At 37.9% G+C, this 8,640-nt stretch overlaps 1 pseudogene; it reads left to right on the top strand.

Annotated features, from left to right (window-relative positions):
- The first annotated feature begins 3,256 nt into the window (after window positions 1-3,256).
- LOC149151503 (UDP-glycosyltransferase 72B1 pseudogene) lies at window positions 3,257-4,693 on the top strand (annotated as a pseudogene).
- The last annotated feature ends 3,947 nt before the right edge of the window (window positions 4,694-8,640 follow it).

The raw sequence follows: 8,640 nt of genomic DNA, 5'->3' as shown, positions 1-8,640 counted from the left end.
GGCCATGTCAAAGTTAAAAGTCAAATCAATGTTTGGGTCATGTCCATGGTGTGTCAGTTAAATTTTTCAAGTCAAAGTCGTATTTTTTTTTTTTAATCTTGATATCACTCCATCGAAGACACATATTTTTTGTAAGTAATTTCAGTTTTCTTGTTGGATGGAGACATTCACCTACTAGAAACAATTTATGGAGGTGTAGTGGAAGATTCAGATTAAAAAGCATATGTAGAAGGAAATTTAATTTACTTGAGTCAATGTAATGCTTGATGAGTAAAGTCTACCCCCATTGAAGAGGCAATGGCCCTAAAAAACCACTTTCCATGAAGTAATAAGTTATGCTAAATAACTACTTGTTATGATTGTTGTGAGAGAGAAAGGTTTGTGGTCATCCAAAACCACTTGACGTAATGTATGTTTGTGGTAATTTGAAACCACCTAAGGTTTGTGTGGTTAAGGAGAAGCCTAAAAACCCAAGTTTATGATTATATTGATATATGGGAGTTAAGGGTATAAATATCTGTTGATAAACTACGTAAGAGAAAAGGTTTCCTATAGAAATAGTGGATCCAGTGGTAGAAAACCCATGCATTTAGGTGGATGGTAACTTTTTTATATGGACTTAAACAAACACATTATTTATGTTTGTTTAGGTATAATATGAAAATTGAAGTTAAATGAAGATGAAATAATAAGGCCAAAGAAGAAAAGTGTAGAGGATTGAAGATGAAGATGGAACCAATCCAAAGGACAATTGAAGATATTCAAATCACAATAATTTGTTAAGGGGGGTTATAATGGAATAACTCCTACTTGTGAAGTAAATTTAATATCTAAATTGTGAAATGAAAATGTAATGATGTAAACCAAACATAGAGGTCTATGGAAGATTGAGATATTGGGAGAAATGAGTGAAAATAGGGATGAAGATTTATCGAGAGATTTATGGAAAGATTTGAGCATATATTCATGTTGGTGGTTTGAAAAAATTTATCTTCCATGATGTATTTGTTATGCTAGCCATAATTATATATAGTGACCATCTTGTACAATACAAATATACAATAGAATGTTTGCTTGCTTCATGATTGGCCATTAGAGCCAACAGAGGGTGGCAGCATCAAATGAGGATTTAGAATGCTTTCAAATTGCTTTCTTTAATTTGTTAGATCCATTGGGATTTCTCTAAATTTTCAAGGTTGTTAGATGTACTATTATTGACAAAGGTGTAGTTACCATTTTTTTCACATATAAAAATTAATATTGGTCGTTGCCCTCTTCAAATTGCGTGGCGAGGACATAATTTCCAAAGTTTAGTTTATATGACCAAAAATATATTAATTGGAAAAGGATATTAATTTATAAAGATTTTGGGAAAGAATTTTTTGGAAAGGATATTGATTTTTAAATTTTTCAAGGAAGACTTTTTAGGAACGGATATATTAAATGTTGAAGTTTCTAGGCAAGGTTTTTGTTTGATTTTATTATACATTAAACAATAACTTCATTTTGGTTCCTTCATTTGTTCAGTAGGTCATAGAAATTTCCTAATTAGAAATAGGGAATACGGGTTTCGATCGTCACCTTCATGGCACAATGTGGTTCCCCTTGGATGTGTAGAATACAAAACAAACACCCCTAGTTAATGTTCTAGTCAACACAAGTGCCATCAATCCAAATAATGCAAAAATTTCAGGTTTGACTTCAATATTGATCTAAAAAGCACAATTGAGGTCAATATCACACTTTTGATGGATTGGAGTGCCTAAGTTTAGATGTTATATCAATATGTCATTCCTCCAGGAGATGGAACATAACTTTGTTTATTATATTTTAGTTTTGCAAATAAAAATAAAGAGTAGAAGAAAGGGAACATTGTATACAATGAACTTTTAATTAAGATATGTGCATTTTCATGTTTCTATGTTCATATATTACTCTAAGTTTTAGAAGATAATAGTCATGATGTGGATATGAAAATTCTAGAGGGACCCCATGGTTTGGACATGTGCACTGTTATATTTATGTGAGTTACTATGTATAAATTTCACTATTTCCACTGTATAGATTTATTCTTGGGAAATACTTTAAATTCTTCTCAACTTTCTATTATTTATCAATTGTTTATGTTTTTTTGAGGTCTCATATGTTTGATTAGTTGTATCTTTGCTTTAACTGAAGCTTGAATCTGCCTTTTAGTCACAATTCAGAGTGGTCATCAAAGTACTATTACCAATGCTATCTAATCACTGAGTTGTGATAAACTGCTATAAATTTCCTTTATACTAGTGGAACCATATAGATAGATTAGAGTACTTAGAGTTGATTGCACTTGATTTCTTAGCTAAATAGTCTTATTGGATAATGTAATTTTTTTTAATCATTAACTACATAATGAAAAAGGTATTGTTTGTTACATAAGCCATTTACCCATATAGGCAATGAAATATTGCAACTTGATTTCCTACAAGTGAAGCTATTGTAGACTTTGATTAAAGGGTTAGGCCTTATTTCGAATGGAATTTTTATGTTGTTAAGTTATAATTCATGTTTGTAGAAAATTGATAATACTTCTGTGATGCCAATCTAACAGCTTAGTCAAAAGCTCTAAAGATTAATGTCATGACAGTATTACCCAATAAATAAAAAACACAACATATAGTTTTAAAAATCATCCCCCCACGCATGTTATATATATTAATCACTTACGAATCTGTTGCAAGAACAACTAAACTGTTTAATATAGTGGTGGCATCGTCCATATGTCTGCACTGACGTTGCAAGAAAAATTAAACTGTTTAATATAGCCCCAGGTCCTGCCATTTTCCATACGTCTCTCCTAAATTTCCCATATGTCTGCAGTGACGTGGCAAGCAAAGCTAAACTATTTAAAATAGTGGTGGCATCATCCATATGCCTGCACTGACGTTGCAAGCAAAATTAAACTATTTAATATACCCCTGGGTCCTGCCATTTTCCATACGTCTCTCCTAAATTTCCAACATGCTATTGCAAAGTCAACAAATGAATGAAAAATCCACCCTAAATTGTCTGTAGTCTTTTACCAAGTCCTCGGAACAACAAAAACGTGGTGGGTCATGTATTTGTTTAAACTTTAGTTTTGGCTACCTCCCCAAATTATTCATTACGATGCAAGCGCACTCATACATTTGTTTTATAACTATAAATTCTCTGCTTCATCATTACAAAACCCACCCTTCAAATATTGGCATTTACTTGTTGGAATATAGATACATTCATGGAGTCGCAAGAGCAGAGCCAAAAGCTTCATGTCACAATATTCCCTGGGTTTGGGTCGGGCCATCACATCCCACTGCTCAAGCTTGCAAAGCGGCTGACTGTGTACCATGGCTTTTCTGTCACCTTCTTCACTGCCAAATGGATGGACGGCTCTACTCACCACACCCTGTCGTCTTCGTCAGGGGACATGATCCGCTTCATAGAGCTCCCTGATGTTCAGATCGAAGGGGATCATGCGGAGATGAACATTTTTGTACTCATACCCTTACTATTGGAGAAAGCTAAAATATTAGTGCAAGATGCTCTCACATCCTTTTCGTTTCCTGTATGCACTTTCATAATCGATTTTTTCGGTACACCCATGTTGGATGTCGCCTCCAAACTGGAAATACCTTGCTACATATTCTCCACTTCTAGGGCTTCTATCCTCTGCATCATGCTCTACCTTCCAACACTTGTCCACAACATTGAAATTTCCTTCAAAGATGTGGATTTCCCGATCGAAGTGCCGGGCCTTCCACCGATTCCCGGAATAGATTTTCCAGACCCTCTTCTAGACAGATTTGATATTTCATTCAACTGGTTCATTCAACATTCCCTTCGGCTTCAGGAAGCTCGTGGAATTCTGATAAATACATGCCAAGAAATGGAACCAGAACAAATAAAAGCTCTCAAGGAAGGAAAGGTTCTGAGCGGTGTTGAAATGACCCCTTCCATTTATCCCATTGGGCTGCTAATAGCTTTGCCTCTGTCGGAATCTGAAGAGAAGTTTGAGAAGGAGGGCTACCTCAAATGGCTGGACCACCAGCCCGCCTTGTCAGTTTTGTTCGTTTCTTTCAGGAGCCGCGGCACCCTATCAGAGAATCAGATTCGGGAACTAGATTTGGGGCTAGAAACAAGCGGGCAGTGGTTCCTTTGGGTGTTGCGTAAGGAGCCTCCTCCTCCAACTGAATCCACGATGACTACCGAAGCAGACAAGAGGGAGGTTCTACCTGAGGGTTTCAAGACTCGAACCCAGGACCGTGGATTTATGGTGGATTCATGGGTGCCTCAAATTGTTGTCCTCTCTCATCCATCCACGGGCGATTTCCTTTCTCATTGCGGTTGGAATTTAATGATCGAAAGCATCTTACATGGAGTGCCGATGATCGCTTGGCCTCTCTTTGCTGAACAGAGAATGAATGCCTTCCTTCTCGTGAAGGAGATGAAGGTGGGCATTGAAGCACAGAAGGGAACATATGGATTGGTGAAGAGAGAGGAAGTGGAAAGAGCGGTGAGGGAATTAATGGAAGGAGAGGGGGGAATGGAAATGAAGAAGGGGATGGCAGAATTGATGGGGAAGGCCCGGTTTGCAATGGCGGAGGGAGGGAGTTCATCCAACGCGGCTTCTATTTGGAAGGAAACGCATGCCACTAAAACACCACCTGCTACTTGAAACTTGAAAGGTCTCACTTGATACGTCACATATGGATGTTAAGACGGTTGACGGTTCGTATGGACCATCGCTCCTGGCATTTCTCAATTCAAATCAATGGCTAATGATTACCCAATCATCTAACAACAAAATCTAATGGCACATATTTTGACATGACAGCAGTTTGGGGAGTTCATTTTAGAGGGAAACGCCTTACAGCTTAAATATGAACTTCCATATTCCCAGTTGGATAAATCGCCTAATTTAGATATTAATTACCTAGGTATATTCATATAGAGAATATACTACTATGGAGGGCGTAATACCATCAAGATCTAGTTACTAGCACCGTTATTTTTTCTAAATAGAGAGGAATTGCATAAATGAAAAGCTCTGATACCTGTTGAAAAATAGCTATAGGAGGACCATCCCCATCTCCTGCAATCTCCTGGCCACTGAGATAACTATGCTAACAGGGATTGCAAACAGAGAGTGAAGAAGATTCATGAAATTTTAAAGTTTCAAAAATGTAGACGCGGGAGTTAAAAGCAGAGAGCAGGTGTATGAAATTTAAAAAAATTGAAAAACTTAGATGCGAGAGGAATATGGTACATGCAACATTGAACTGTCAATGTACCATTTCTTTTTGGTGATAGGTTACGAGGCACGAAGTGTAGCTGGAAGGTCGGGAAAGGTAACCCGAATTGCTACGCTAGAAGCAGATAGCAGTACAGTTGTTGAGGAATTGTCAGCGAAGAAGAAATTAGAGAAATATGATTGCATAGCGATGTCAATGAGTATGTATGACATACATATGGATATTACATCATCTCTAAAAAGGTGCAATATAGACTATTCCATTTTTTATTATTAATCAAAACCATATTTACATTTCATATATTTAAAAAGCATTGCATATTACTTTTTTTTGCAAGCCTAGAAATTAGACAAAAAGAAGGACCCGAGGCTACAATAAATGCCTATAGAAATTTTCAAGTTACTCATGATACACCTAATCAAACATAGCCAAGAATTGGGTACCTTAGTAGTATAAATTGTGCTCACATATGATGAAATATGAATGATGGGACCAGCCCTGATGTCTTACGGTCAATAATTAATATATAATTATGGTTGATATTTTTGGTGGTTGATTGCGTTGATGACATGCTTAATGATATGGTACTAGCTTTTAATGTGGTGAGGACAGTAGTCCTGTCCTTAGGCTCCGCTTCTCCCACCTCTACACCTTACTCTCAAAACCCTAACCTCACTCATTCGGTCACTTGATTCGGCACTCTTCTGCTCCATCGAGAGCGTTCTATGTCACTGGTTTTGTTTGCAATCTATGAGAGTTTGGTGGCACTCCCTGAGGGTAACTATCTACAAACCCTGGTTATGAACTCCGCTCCTGTAGCTGTGGGTCTCAGCTGTGCGTTGGCTTTCTCATCTCTGTGGTTGTATGGCTTGGTTGTGGTCGCGAGGTGACCCAAATCTCAACTCCTATTCAATAATTTCATAAAGGTAAGACCTTTGTCTATGATTTGTAGTTCTGTTTCATTTTGCTGTTGATATTAATTGTTTCTGCTCCTTGTGAGTAGGGGTTGCTCTGGCGACTGTGACCTGGTCCACGGCTTCTCTGTCTGCACGAGCTTAGCTCCTCTAGTGAGTAGATACTCTACTAACCCTCGTCTATGCTTTTCAATTCGTTTAGAGTCTCTTTACCTGGTTGTTGATGGCTTGTTTTGTGGTCACTGCAGTGGACGTCGAGCCTCTCTAGTCACTGGTCTCTTGTCTTGATACCTGTACAGTGTAACAGGTAGGGTTGTGCCACATTACTCCTCCCGTTTGCTTGTCTCAAGCTTTTAGTTGTTTGTCATTTCCATTGGGTCTATAATCGAGGGTCTTAAGGCTTTGGCCTCACTATCTTCTGGGCACAGTGTAATTATGTCTTCGGCTATGATGACCCTGTAATTTATTTTGCTCGTTGCTGTCTGCAACACTCGTTGGCTTTGTAATCGAAAGTTTTTAGGTTTCGGACTTACTGTTTCTGGCACTGTATAATTATGCCTTTGGGCTATGATGAACCTGTAACTTATATTGGGTCTCTAGTTAAATTATAGTCTTGGGGTTTTGGACCACTTTCTTACTATTCAGTCTTGCAGTTGGTTTGTAACTTTGTCTATGACTTGGACTGTATATTTTGATACCTCTATATATATATACACAGATTTTGAAAAGGAAGAAATAGTTAGATGCTTGGTACCTGTAGATGTTGGTTGCTTTCTTGCTGTGGCTGTGTTTGTTTCTTCTGCAAAACCCTCTCTGTCAATTGATGGAATTGGACTAGCCTCTGTCAATAATTACTTGTTCTCTGTACTGTTAGGAAATGAACTCAATTTCTTGTTCTCGACAACTGTTATGAAACAAACTCAATTTAATTATTTAGATAGGAAGAAAATAATTTTATGCTACAATGGACATCAACTCAGATTCTCTCTTGCTTCCAAAATGATTGTATACTTCTGTTTATTCCGTACTATGATGGATGATTACAGTATTTGATTTTTTTTTCCTTTAATAAGTTCACTGTACAGTTACTTAAAATTGTCAACAGTTACATTTTAGCTATTCCTTGATAACTGTTCATCTTTGTCTAAACTCTAAAGTTAACCTAAAACAATAAATTTAAAACAAAAAAGAACAGTAATGAAAATAAAACAGTGGGCTGGGATAGCCTTAAACTTGACATAAAATCCTAAATGTTGTTAACTAAAAATTTAAATGGCCCTTAGAAAACTAACTGAAAACTTCTCTAGTCTACTAAGACAAATACTCTAGCCATGATCTCCCTTAGCTGGCTGCTCCTGCATCAGGCTTCCAGGGTAAATGAACATTCATGGCTCCGGTCAATGAGCTCCTCGATAAAATACCGTCCACGTTGTATCTGACCTACGTCAAGCCATGAACTCTCCTCAATGGGATGATTATTCCACTTGAAAAGATACAGTAGATACTCTTTTCTTCGAGTCCACCTAGCCACTTGTGTATCGAGGATTCCTTCGATCTCAAGTGGCTGAGCTGAAGGCATTTGTCTCATCCATGAACTACTTTCTTTCTAGGTATCCCGATTTGGTTGTGCTGAACTGTAGTCTTTAGGACTGGCAGTGTATGGAAACAAATCTGCCACGTTAAAGATAGGCGACATGCCTATACCTGGAGGCAATCGTAGCTCATAGGCATTTGCAGAAAACTTATGCAAAATTTTGCAAGGTCTAATTTTCTTAAATTTTAACTTGTTGTATTTTCCCTTAGGGAATCTTTCTCTGTGCAGATGCACCAGGACTTGATCCCCTACGTCAAATTGTACCTCCCGTCATTTCAGATCTACCTTCTGTTTGTACCTTGGACTGTTGTCCTACAACTTTGACTTCACCTGCTCATGTAGGTCATTTATTGCTCTTGTGAAAACTTCCCCATCAGCACTCCTTCTTTCCAACTGTCCCAGATCTCGTAACTCATACACTCCGCAAGTATGCATACCATACAAGATTTGAAAAGGACTATTTCCCATGCTTTGATTTGGTGAATCGTTGTAAGCAAATTTCGTTTGGGCAAGTACATGATCCCACATCCATGAATTTCCCAACTAGACTCCGTAGAAGGTTTCCCAAGCTCCTGTTCACCACCTCTTTCTGCCCATCGATCTGTGGGTGATAAGCAGAGCTAAAATTCAACTGTTTGTCCAGCTTTTTCCACAAGGTGCACCAGAAATGCCCTGTGAATTTCACATCCCTGTCGGAAACAATGGACTTGGGTAGGCCATGCAGTATGACAACTTCATTGAAAAACAAGTGTGCTACATGAGTGGAATCACTGGTTTTCTTGCAAGGGATGAAATGTGCCATTTTGGAGAACCGGTCCACCACCACCATGATGGAGTCAAAACCTCGTTGTTTTTTCGGCAG

Source organism: Pinus tabuliformis, chromosome 9 (genome assembly GCF_031772625.1).
Source record: "Pinus tabuliformis cultivar Carrire ecotype Pingquan chromosome 9, CPIR1, whole genome shotgun sequence".
In the NCBI taxonomy this organism is placed as follows: domain Eukaryota; kingdom Viridiplantae; phylum Streptophyta; class Pinopsida; order Pinales; family Pinaceae; genus Pinus; species Pinus tabuliformis.
Note: the sequence above shows the minus strand (reverse complement) of the source record. Positions and strands in the feature narration are given on the sequence as shown.